This window comes from Phyllobates terribilis, unplaced genomic scaffold, assembly GCF_046119375.1.
Source record: "Phyllobates terribilis strain yellow unplaced genomic scaffold, ASM4611937v1 Scaffold_445__1_contigs__length_1489776, whole genome shotgun sequence".
Taxonomy (NCBI): Eukaryota; Metazoa; Chordata; class Amphibia; order Anura; family Dendrobatidae; genus Phyllobates; species Phyllobates terribilis.
Window position 1 is genome coordinate 523,641 of NW_027363205.1, and position 13,780 is coordinate 537,420.

Sequence of the window (13,780 nt, forward strand, 5' to 3'; positions counted from 1 at the left end):
GACGTTGGCTGCATATTTGCGCTTGCATTCCAAGGACTGGAGTATGAACAACTGAACGCTGTGCTGGGAGAAGGACATGGACGTGCTTCCTGATGCTGCTACTTGAGAGTGTGCAATGACAGGTGCAGGGCAGGAGGCATCTTTGCATGCACTATGGACAGGGGATTGACTTGCATGCACAACAGCAGAAGAAGCAATGGTGCCACCTGTAGACACTGTTCCTGGACCCTGGTGTTCGGCCCACAAAGTCGAGTGATTTGCTGCCATGTGCCTGATCATGCTGGTGGTGGTCAGGCTGGTCGTTTTGCCACCCCTGCTGATGCTGGTCTGGCTCGTGATGCAAATGGCCTTTTTGGAGTTATCGGCAGAGTCTTTAAAAAACAACCAGACTCGGGAAGACCTAACAGTTGTAGTGGCAACTTCCTTCGTGTTGGTGTTACGGGAAACGGTAGCCTGCCTTCTGTCTGCGGCCACCACACTGCTTCTTCCTGCCTGTTGGGGTGCTCTGCCTCCCTCCCCCTGTGTGCTGCTGTCCTTGCTCTGCATGTCCTCCTGCCAGGTTGGGTCAGTTACTATATCATCCACCACCTAGTCACCCACTTCTGCACCCTGGTACTATTCCTGACTTTCTGCCAATTGTGTCTAATCATCGTCCACCTCTTGTGACAGTTTCCCACCGTCGCCTTCATGTGACCGTGGCTGCTCAAATATTTGGGCATCGCTACACGTGATCTCCTCTTGCCCCGCTTCAAGTGGACCGGGCGAGAGGCCCGAATCTATAAATGGAAAAGTGAACAGCTCTTCAGATTGTCCAAGTGTGGGATCAGTTGTCTCTGGGTACTCGGCATGGTGGGAGGAAGGAGGATCAGGGTGAGGAATATGAGGTCCAGACTCATGGCTACTGAGACTTGACCGTGTAGAAGACAGGGTGGTGGTGGTGGTGGCTAAGTGACTGGAAACATTATCCGCTATCCAACCAACAACCTTTTGACACTGATCTGGGTTCAATAGTGGTGTGCTGCGGTCCCCTAGAAATTGGGACAGGAAGGTCAGGCGAGAAGATGTGGGTGTTTGCTGTGGCACAATTTCGGCTTGCCCACGGCCTTGTCCTCGGCCTCTGCATGCACCATTACCATCACGTCCAGTTCCCCGTCCCTTGCCACGTGCCTTGCCCATTTTAAATGGAGGACAGTATCTTCCACGCTCACTACAAATGACTGAGTTTGAAGCGAAGTTATATGTGATCGGTGTGATGGAGAAAACAGAGTTTTAAATTCCTGGCCTGTAGGTAAGTAGTGTGAACAGCAAACTGCTGTGAATTGCTTCACTGACACACTGAAAAAATGGAGGCCAGAAATGGCAGTATTTTCTGACAACGTATATGTGATCCGTGTGACGGAGAAAACACAGTTTTAAATAGCTGGATTTCTAGCGCTCTAATATGGAAAGGACCTGGCTGTATTCTGCAGTGCCAACAAGCAAATGGCGCAGAAAAACGGTGTTCTCTGGATTGCTTTATAAGCAAATAATGAGGATTAAGATCCAAAGAAAAGTATTCCTCGCCCCTGAGACCTGGGCCTTTGTATAGAAATATCTAACAGCAGCAGAAGGCAGAATTGGAATGGAGCCTCTTGTGCTATATGCACTGCAGTCTGCTATATACCCTGCCTGCCTGCCTATATACACTGCCTGCCTGATATCTCTGCAGATGGATTAGTCCTCAGAAGGACTGTTTGTTGAGATGGATATGTGTAATGTGCGGTTTTTCTCACTACACTACCTAATGCACGATCAAATCTCTCCCTAACGCAGCATCAGCTCTCCCTACACTGTCTGATCCGGAGTGACTGTGATGAGCATGGCGGCGCCAGGTCAGATATAGACCTGATGACGCTGTGCGGCCAGCCAATCACTGTAATGCCCACAACCAACATGGCTATGGCATTACAGTGCATGGCAGGCAATCACTGTATGTTCATTGGCTCTGTAAAGAGCGCCAAACGTGCAGGGAGGGGACCCGACTTCCCGCCCGACCAACCCGGAAATACTCGGTGAGCGCAGAGCATCTCGAGCAGTGAGATACTCGGGCAAGCACCGAGCAGTAGCGAGCATGCTCGCTCATCACTAGTTGTCATTAAGATTTAAAAAGAGAAAACACAGAAATGTGACAGTAAATGGCTTCCCCCAACCAATAACCATGAGTGGAGAAAAAGTGTTTTTGTTATCATTCATTTTCTCTGAAACAAGGCCAAGAAAGGAAAAATTCTGCCGGGGTATGTAAACTTTTGAGCAGAACTGTATATGCGCCAGCCCCAGTGTCTCCTATTCTATGTACTCCAGCCCCAGTGTCTCCTATTCTATATACTCCAGCTTCTTCTGTGATGTATATGCTCTAGCCCCAATGTATCCTGTGATGAATATACGCCAGCCCCAGTGTCTCCTATTCTATATACTCCAGCCCCAGTGTCTCCTATTCTATATACTCCAGCTTCTTCTGTGATGTATATGCTCTAGCCCCAATGTATCCTGTGATGAATATACGCCAGCCCCAGTGTCTCCTATTCTATATACTCCAGCCCCAGTGTCTTCTGTGACGTAGCTAATGTAGCCCTAATGTCTCTTATGCAGAGGCGTCGCATGATAAAGTAGTGAGACACAAGCTCCCTGCCCTATCACTATCTCTTTCATATGCCACAGATCGCCATAGGCCTGCGGTTAACGAGATGTCAGCATACTCACGCAGGTGGCTCGGTGACATCATTGCATCGCTCTGCTCTGCTGTCCCGCCATGGAAGAGGAGACAGAGGCCGTGATGTAGGGAATCAGGATTAAGTGAGAATAAACGTTATTTTTTTTTTTAAATGATCGGGCAGTGGAGCCATCCTACTATATATCTGGAGTAGTGGGTCCATCATACTACATATGGAGTAGTGGGGCCATTATACTATATGTATGTGGGGCAGTGGGACCATCATAGTATATACAGGTGCATCTCACTAAATTAGAATATCTTCAAAAAGTTAATTTATTCCAGTTCTTCAATACTGTTTCAGTATGCTCCACAATCATGAGGAAGACTGCTGACTTGACAGATGTCCAGAAGGCAGTCATTGACACACTCCACAAGGTCCTAGAGTTCCAATTTTCATTTGGAAATCAAGGTCCCAGAGTCTGGAGGAAGAGTGGAGAGTCCACAATCCAAGCTGCTTGAGGTCTAGTGTGAAGGCTCCACAATCAGTGATGGTTTGGGGGGCCATGTCATCTGCTGGTGTAGGTCCACTGTGTTTTATCAAGACCAAAGTCAGCACAGCCGGCTACCAGGACATTTTACAGCACTTCATGCTTGCCTCTGCCCACAAGCTTTTTGGAGATGGAAATGTCATTCTCCAGCAGGACTTGGCCCCTGTCCACACGGCCAAAAGTACCAATACCTGGTTTACACACAACAGTATCACTGTGCTTGATTGGCAGCAAACTCGCCTGACCTTAACCCCATAGAGAATCTATTATAGAGAATCTATGGGGTATTGTCAAGAGGTAGATGAGAGACACCAGACCCAACAATGCAGATGAGCTGAAAGACAGCTTTTTGTATTGAAGAACTGAAATAAATTAACTTTTTGATGATATTCTAATTTAGTGAGATGCACCTGTATATGGAGCAGTGGGACCATCATGCTATATATATGGAGGAGTGGGGGCATCATACTAAATATAGAGCAGTGTGTGTGTGTCACCCCAGGCCTGGATGCCACAAACAATAATCTGTTTCTGAAAGCAGGAGGGAGGTCCCCTGGTTAGGGACTATTAGCATACAGCACCTCCTGTCCCAGGCCAGCAGGGGGAGCTGGCTGCCCCTATAAAAGCTGGAACTGGGGGCAGGGTTAGAGAAAACTGGACGACCTAGCTCAGGAGTGAGACTAGTCCCAGAGAAGGAGGGACAGTTCAGCTGTAGCTGAGGAGTCCGTGAGGCAGAGGAGAAACTGCAAGCCAGGGACAGAGGCGACGAGAGCCGGTCCTGGCAGAGAACCAATCTACCGGACATTGGGGTCCGAGGCTGTCAGGGTTACAAGCCCAGCAGCAGAGAACCAACCTGCGAGGGATTTCAGGTCCCTTGGCCTAAGAAGCCTGGAGGCTCCGCCACACAGAGGGACCAGTACATCGAGGAGCAAGCAACAGGTACCCAAGGCCTGAGTCGCAAGCCATACAGGAGAGAAGTACACGGCCAGCTCAGGGACGTGGGCTATTACACCACGAAAAGGGGGATAGTCAGAAAGAGCATAGAGAGAACGGTAGGCCTACACACTCACCCTGACCAGTGGGGCTCGCCCGAATGCTCTCAGACACCCAGGCCCATTCCTAACCGGTACTGTTGGGTCATTAATAATATCTACAATAAAGACCCTGAACTGTTTGAAGCGGACTCTGAACTCTTACTATTGTGGCCTGCACTATCACCCCCAACATCCACCTACACTGCCCTGAGGCTACACTCTTCCCGTGGGGAATTATCCTACCCCTGTGCTGCACACCAACACCAGCCTCAGCGGTCTGCCTTGCAGCAGCGGTTATCTCCAACCGCAATCCACGGGTGGCGTAGTCGGACATTCAAAACACTGATAAATAGACTGCCACCATTTGGTCTGACCACCCTGAGCCACGGGATCGGGTTGCCACTACTACCCCCATCAGCACCGTACACTAGAAGGCCCGGTTCCGGGTACCCCACGGCCCAGGGGGCGAGTCAGCTTTGGCGTAGTCGGCAGAATTGTGACCAACCCGCAACAAACGGGTATTGCGTGCCTGGAAAAGACTCTATACATATCTGAGTGAAGTTTCCCTCCATTCGGGGCCATTTCCCGCCAATCGGAGCGTTTCCCGCCATCGGGCGCCATCTTCGGGACGCCACGCCTACGCTGAGACGCTGCTCAAGGTCCTGGAAGGAGATCCAGCGGATGCCGACGTCATCACCGAGCAAAGCAAGGTCCTCGCCCAGAGCATCGCGAGCGGAGCCGCGGCCTACAGAAGAGGATCGCCAGAAGGTAGGCCACAGTTAACTAGGGGGGAGGAAGATGTCGGACGCGGAGGGACCCTCTACCACCAGCGTAGCCGCTGCAGCTGTGATGCCGTTTTCCATGCCCTATATCCATAGGCGGATTATAATGAGGGCAATCCGGATTGCCCTCATTATATGTGCGGGCCGCCGCGGCACATAGCGGTAGCAGTGGCGGGAGGGGGGGGCCCGGACCGCTCCCCCAGCAGCGGCCGCCGCTACTTCTTCATCCACCGGGCCAGCACTGCAGCAGTTAACTTCCCTGTGCTGGCCCGGCCGCATCACTGCTAGGAGACATGGCCCTGTGCGCGGCTGTGTCTCCTAGCTGTGACGTCACACAGTGCGCCCCGGCCTGCAGTGCTGCACCGGAAAAGAGAGAGAGCAGGCAGGAGGAATTGAGCCGGGGGATGTGTGTGTGGGCAGGTGTGTGTGTGTTTGTGGGCAGATGTCTGTGGGGGCAGGTGTGTGTATATGTGTGTGTGTCTGTGTGGGCAGGTGTGTGTGTATATGTGTGTGTGTATATGTGTGTGTGTGTGTGTGTGGGGGCAGGTGTCTGTGTGGGCAGGTGTGTGTGTGTGGGCAGGTGTGTGTGTGTGTGGTCAGGTGTGTGTATATGGGTGTGTGTGTGTGTTTGCGGGCAGGTGTCTGAGTGAGCAGATGTGTGTGTGGGCAGGTGTGTGTGTGTGTGGGCAGGTGTGTGTGTGTGTGGGCAGGTGTGTGTGTGTGTGGGCAGGTGTTTGTGTGTGTGTGTGGGCAGGTGTGTATGTGTGTGGGCAGGTGTGTGTGTGTGTGTGTGGGCAGGTGTGTGTGTGTGGGCAGGTGTGTTTGTGTGTGGGCAGGTATGTTTGTGTGTGGGCAGGTGTGTGTGTGTGTGTGGGCAGGTGTGTATGTGTGTGGGCAGGTGTGTGTGTGTGTGGGCAGGTGTGTGTGTGTCTGTGTGGGCAGGTGTGTGTGTGTGTGTCTGTGTGGGCAGGTGTGTGTGTGTGTGTGTGTGTGGGCAGGTGTGTGTGTGTGTGTATATGTGTGTGTGTATGTGTGTGTGTGTGTGTGTGGGCAGGTGTGTGTGTGTGTGGGCAGGTGTGTGTGTGTGTCTGTGTGGGCAGGTGTGTGTATATGTGTGTGTGTGGGGGGGGGGGGCAGGTTAGAAAGTCTTGCCCTGTTGAACACTACACCTGACTTGAGGCCACCACCTCTTGGTTGTCCAATGTTCTTGCTTCTCTAGGGCTCTTCTCAGATATTCATTATACCAGCTCCCCAGAATACCAAAGTTAGGGTGGGTGACCGCGAGCCCTGGTGGTGGTCATAACTGCGGCCACCCAGGGGCAATACTCCATAACAACAATCCCCTGAGGTGGTGTAGGATGTAAGGACCTATTCACACTACATTCAGCGCTGCATTCAGGTCTTTACACAAGGCTTACAACTGAATCCCTGAAATTCAGGAATGTGCTGTCTGAAATGAGACATCTGAAAGCAGAGAAAATGGAGCCTAAAGATTCAGACTTTAGCCTCGGTTTGCCTTTGTTCAAATCAATGGCTATGTCAAGGCACATCTGAATGCCAATTTTCAGGGATTTAGATAGAAGCCTGGAAAGAGGAGATGAATGCATTGCAAAATTCAATGTGAATAGGCCCTTATATCTGGAGTCTTGATATTGATGCCACAAGCATTTTACTTGTTTTTAACTTAAAAAAAAAATACACACACACAAATTATACACACACACACACACACACTATACATACACACACACTATACATACACACACATTATACACACACACACACACACACTATACATACACACACAGTATACATACACACACATTATACACACACACACACACACAATACATACACACACAGATGTGTATGTGGGCAGGTGTGTGTGTGTGGGCAGGTGTGTGTGTGTGTGGGCAGGTGTGTGTGTGTGATGTCTGTCTGTTTGTGTGTGTGTGTGTGGGCAGATGTCATTGTGTGATGTCTGTTTGTATGTATTTTTGTGTTTCAAATGTGTTTATGCGTGTCTGTATATGTTTGTGTGTGTGTATGACTGCATGCGGCCTCCTGCTGAGTATAGTTGGCGCCGTGCGGCCTCCTGATGTCTCTGGTGGGGCTCTGTGCATTATAGACGGCGCCGTGCGGCCCCCCGCTGTGTATAGATGGCTAAGTGCGCCCCCCGCTGTGTATAGATGGCTACGTGCGGCCCCCCGCTGAGTATAGATGTCGCCGTGCGGCCTCCTGCTGTGTATAGATGGCTACGTGCGGTCTCCCGCTGAGTATAGATGGCGCTGTGCGGCCTCCTGCTGTCTCTGGGGGGAGCGCCGTGAGGCATCTATACTCAGCAGGAGGCCGCACATAGCCATCTATACACGTATACTCAGCAGGAGGCCGCACGTAGCCATCTATACGGTGCCATCTATACACAGCGGGAGGCCGCACGGCGCCATCTATACACAGCGGGAGGCCGCACGGCGCCATCTATACACAGCGGAAGGCCGCACGGCGCCATCTATACACAGCGGGAGTCTCAGTGCTTTGCAAGAGCAGTCAATAAATTCTGCTTGACTAATTCTGAGCACCATAAAGTCTGGTTCGCTTCTAACCTGCTGTCTTCATTTTCAGCTTGCTGAATTCTAACTCATTTACTGTCATTCGAGACGATGCCTTTGCTGGTCTCTTTCACCTTGAATACCTGTAAGTGCTCCACTTAATGTCATATTTTTGATTCTGTTCTTCTTCATCTTTTGGCATGTGCAATTGTATGAGCAAGTATTCATATGAATTTATGACCTACTTAAACCTTGGAGGACCTTAAATTTTATTCAATCAATTTTTTTTCCAGTTTAAAACTATGGGACATATATGTGCCTTGGTCCTCAAAGGGTTTTTAAAGGGGCTGCAAACATGAATACGAAAAAAATAATTCAATTAGTGCTTTATGTGTTCATTTAATTTTCATTTGAAGTCCATTTTTTTTATATACCTTGAAATTAAACCCTACCCCATGGAATGAAGCCCTACCTACATAACATCTGAGAGCTACATGGATCCCGCTTGTGAGGTGCCTGTCCGTCACTACTATTCAGTTTTAGGGTCCACTCACTAAGCCATATATTCTCTCGTGCAAGAGAATAGGGCCAATTATGCTAATGACACTGGGCTCAAACTCTGTCAGAGCTTCAACTGAGTGTGATCCGATTCTCTCGCAGCACAGATATGGAGAAGATGGAGAACTTAATTTCTCCATCTTCTCCATAGTCTCTGTGAGTGTTCATCGGACTGCACTTGGATGACATCCGAGTGCAGTCCAATGTTTTACGTGCACCCATAGACTTGTATGGGTGCACATGGTCCGAATATCGAATGAGATTATTTTCTCATGCCAATAATCGCACTGTCCCATAGTATAACATAGGGCCGAGTCCTATCCGATAAAACATCACATAGCATTCGGCCGTGTTATACGACAGTGTGAGCGAGCCCTTAGAGTCAAGGAATATTTACATGCAAATGATGATATTACTCTCCAAGTGTATATTTTTTTAGGCGAGTTCATAGTAAATGCTTTGCATTTTTGACATGTGATCAACTAAAGAACAAGAAAGATTTAGGACCTTCCCTATAGAGAAACGGAAAATAGTTTGGAGGACTTGCATGTCCTTTTTTATTTATTATGAGAAAATCATAAAAGATCCCGTTTTTTAACCATGCTGTGACTTTCTGCTGAGGGAGAGGGAGAGAGCTGCCCTATTCAGAGTCTGTAATAAGACCTGCTGACAAAAGTGTTGAAGATACAGTCTAATGTGAATTAACAATAAAAAAAAGTTAATTTAACAAATGGCTTGTATTTTTTTTAATACAAACTTTTTTGTCTTTACAGCTCCTTTAAAGGGAATCTGTCATGAGGTTTTTGCCACCTAATTTGAGAGCAGCATAATGTAGGGTTAGAGGCACTGATTCCAGTAATGTGTCACTTACTGGGCTGCTTAGTGTTGTTTTGATAAAATCATTGATTTGTCAGAAGGTAATTATCACTAGATGACTAGTAAGTTCTGTAGGACCCCACCCCCATCACTGATCAGTAGATTTCTGTGTACACTGAGCATGGGCAGAAAGCTGCCAATCAGTGGTGTGGGTGGGGCTATACAGAGCGCAGCATTCAGAGAGCTGCTAGATCTGCAGCAGATAAAACGGTGATTTTCTCAAAATGACAACAAGCAGCTGAAAAAAGTGACACATCGCTGGAATCAGGGTATCTGCCCCAATATTGTGCTGCTCTCAGATGAGGCAGCACAATTAATATTATGCCAAATAAATTTCCTGTGAACTATCACATGATCTATCACAGGGGATCATGTGACATGTCACGTGATAAATCAGGTGTGTGGAGGGGGCCCGCGCCTTCTAAACTGCCCGGGGCCCTTGCTACTCTTAATCCACCCCTGCCTATATCCCCGGAGCGGCCTGGATGCCCAGTATGCTGGCGAGTCGCATACCTTGGGCGACTTTAAAGAAAGGCTGTATAGCCTGTTCAAAGTTTATCCCCTGACAGAAGAACAGAAAGTAAGCATACTGATAGGGCAGTTAACTGGTGCGGCCCAGCGGGAGGTAAAGTCTTGGACAGCTGAGGAGAAAAGGACTGTAAGGGGGGTTCTGACCCGTCTACGGGACACCTTTAATACCCGTACCTCAGCAGAAATCAAAATGCGGTTCTATGGATGTAAGCAGCGAGCTCAAGATAGCATCCGAGATTATGCCCTAAATTTACAGGAAGCCTTAGGGGCAATTAAGCAAGCTGACCCTGGCAGCGTGCAGGATACAGATAAACTATTGACTGACCAGTTCATAGAAGGTCTGCTGTCCAGCGCCCACAGAACCCAGCTGCGCCTCATGGCCCTACAGAACCCCGATTTGACTTTTGCACAGTTCAAAGATAGGGCCATCCAGGTGCTCCGAGAACCTGCACCGGGTGGCGCTGTAGCTTCCCGGCGCCCTGCCATCCCTTACCACCAGGGGGCGGCGCCCTATCCCGCAAACCTTGTGGGGGCTGATGCGCAGGCCCTAAATCCATCCCCGCCTGCAAACCTGCACCATCAGGTCCAAGAACTAACAAAGAGTGTTGCTGCATTGACCAGGACCGTACAGTCGTTACAGATGGACCTGTCAGGACCAATCAAGCTGGCTTCCAGTCCGGAGGATGTCCCGTGGCGTCGACGGAGGAGGATCCCGTCATTCAGAGGGAGGCCCGCCGATCATTACACTGAGGATGGACAGCCGATTTGCCGCCGTTGCAGCCAGCCGGGACACGTAGCCAGGTACTGTACTTTAAATGGGTCCGACCTGGGGCAAAGGGCCAACCCCCAGGCATAAGGTCATCAGGCCCATCTAATTGGCGTGATAAGTACGTAGGGGGACGCCCGGTTTTACCCGTAGTGCTGGACGGTATCCCCATGAGTGCACTGCTTTACACCGGGTCCCAAGTGACTACCATCCCCTATGTACTTTTCAAGCAGTACTGGAGTGACACTGATATAACTCGTTATCCAGACGATGACTTGAGCATCATCGCCAGCAATGGTCAACCCGTGCCGCAGGTGGGGTTCAGAGAGATGACCATTAAGATTGGTAAAGTTGAACTGCCGGCACAGGGAGTGATCATTGTGGACATTGACCATCGAGAAAGTCACCCTAAAATAACCTTGGGTACTAATGTGATTGAAAATTGTCTTTCAGAAGTAATTGTAATTTTGCAGCAGGTGGCGATGAATGCGAGCTCCAGCCAACAGAGGGTCCTCCAGAAGGAGATAAGAGCCCTGATGAGATGGCAACAGGTAGAACTGTCTGGTGGTGAGATCAGTAGCGTGAGGATGAGCGACTCGTTCCCCATTGCTATGCCCCCCAAAAGTGAAATGATCTGGTGTCGGACTGCAATCGGGTTAAGAGGGAGAGACTACCAAGCCATGGTAGAACCCGTGTACTCAGACAGCAGGCCCACCATTTTGACAGCCCGGGAGGTGGTCTATGTCCGCCATGGAAGGGTGCTTGTCCGGATCTTAAACATTGGGGAAAGGGAAGTACATTTGCCCTGGTACGCTACACTAGCCAAATTGTATACTGTTGAACACAATGCTGTCAGGGCCGTGGAACCCTTGCCTCCATCTCCCCAGGCGGAGGGTAATGGTTCCCAGAAACCCAAGGAGGACTGGTGCCAGAAACTCCACGTGGGTGCTGACTCCACTCCCTTGCACCAAAAACAAGGAGTCTACCGGGTGGTTCAAGAGTACGAGAGAATCTTTAGTAAGCACCCGCTAGACTTCGGCAGAGTGAAAGGAGTAGAACACCACATCCCCACGGGGAGCCACCCACCAATTGCTGAAAGATACAGACCTGTACCACCCCGCACACTATCAGAACGCAAAGGGCATTCTGAGAGAAATGAAGGAAGCCAGGGTCAATAGAGACAGTTGTAGCCCCTGGGCAGCCCCCTTGGTTCTGGTAAAAAAGAAAGACGGTACTATGACAATGTGCGTGGACTATAGAGAAGTCAATCGTATCACCCATAAAGATAAATACCCGTTGCCTAGAATAGAGGAGTCTTTGGCCGCACTAAAATCAGCTAATTTCTTCTCTACTTTGGACCTTACTAGTGGGTACTGGCAGGTTCCTGTGGCAGAGGCTGATAAGGAGAAGACCGCCTTCACCACCCTGATGGGATTAAGTGAATTCAACTATATGCCGTTCGGGCTCTGCAACGCACCCGGGACCTTCCAGAGGCTGATGGAATGCTGTCTAGGGCACCGAAACTTTGAGACGGTCCTACTTTACCTGGACGACGTGATTGTCTATTCGAAGACTTACGAGGACCATCTAAAGCACCTGGCCGAGGTGTTCGAGGCCCTGGCAGGCTTTGGCATGAAAGTGAAACCCTCCAAGTGCCATCTGTTAAAGCCGAAGGTACAGTACCTGGGACACGTGGTGAGTGCAGAAGGAGTAGCCCCCGACCCTGACAAAATCACGGCAATAAAGAACTGGCCAAGCCCCTCTAGCATAAAAGAAGTGAGGCAGTTCCTCGGGTTGGTAGGCTACTACCGAAGGTTCATCCCCAGGTTCACCAAGATGGCAGCCCCTATGCAGGACCTCTTATAGGACAATCTAAGACCAGAAGCCAAAAGCCACCCTTCAAGTGGGACAAGCCGGAAGAGGAGTCCTTCCGCCAGCTGAAGATGGCCCTCACGGGGGATGAGAACCTGGCCTACCCTGATTATGGCCAGCCTTTTATCCTCCACACAGACGCCAGTAATGTGGGGCTGGGAGCCGTACTGTCACAGAACCAACAGGGCAGAGAAAGGGTGATCGCGTACGCCATCCGGAAGCTGAGGCCCACCGAGAGAAACCCGGAGAATCACAGCTCCTTTAAGCTGGAGTCCTTGGCAGTGGTGTGGGCCGTAACAGAACGTTTCAAGCATTACGTGGCCTCTGTGAAGTTCACTGTGTACACGGACAACAATCCGTAGACACATCTGGACAATGCGAGACTTGGTGCCCTAGAGCAGCGGTGGATGGCCCGGCTAGCAAACTATGACTTCACCATCAAGTACCGGGCAGGCCGAGCCAATGCCAATGCAGATGCCCTATCGAGAATGCCCCACTTGCCCGATGAGGGAGAAGATCCAGACGAGTTGGAGGAAATAGAGCTCCCTGCATTCCACCGGTACGGGGCCACTCAGTACTCCCACCTTGTAAGAGACAAAGACTTGACCACTGTCATGTTCAATTCCTTACCTCACCACGGCTGGGCTGAAACGCAAGATAGTGACCCTGCAATTCGCCTGGTGAAAGACCTCTTGACCCAGGCAGACGCTAGCCCTGGCTCGGACGCTCCAGAGGAAGCCAAGCAGTTATGGAAGGAGAAAAGCAGGCTATTCCTCTACGAAGGTAAGCTGTGCAGAAGGCTTGTCAACCACCGGACGCACGAGCTGACCTGGCAGGTAGTGGTCCCGAGACGAGATGCAGCAATGGTACTGGAGGCCTACCATGACAGAGCGGGACACTTCGGGTGGAAGAAACTGGAGTTCCTACTGAGAGAGCGGTTCTACTGGGTCGGAATGAGAGGGGCCATAGAGAAGTGGTGCAGGGACTGTGGCCCATGTAACCTCAGAAGGAAGGCGGTACCAGCCAGAAGACGCCCTTGATGCCCATCGTCACCAGGCAGCCTCTTGAGCTGGTAGCTCTGGACCATGTGAAACTGGCTCCAAGCCGGTCGGGCTACGTCTATGCCCTGACAATAGTGGACCACTATTCCTGGTTCCTGCTGGTGGTTCCTGTTAAAGACTTGACAGCCCAAACAGCGGCCAGAGCCTTCCAACAACACTTCTGCCGTCCACACGGGTATCCGGAACAGGTCTTGACAGATCAAGGTCCAGCGTTTGAGGCTGAAATCTTCCAGGAGTTCTGCAACCTCTACGGCTGTAAGAAGATTCGGACAACGTCTTACCACCCACAAACCAACGGGCTGTGTGAGAAAATGAATAATATCGTCATTGATCTCCTCAAAACTTTGCCCCTGGAAGAACGCAGCCTGTGGCCGGAGAAGCTGCCAGACCTGATAGACTTATACAACCATATCCCGGTGAATGCTACAAATTGCACCCCGGCTTACCTGATGAGGGCAAGACCAGGTAAGCTGCCGATAGACCTGGAGATGGGAGTCCTGACCCCCCGAGG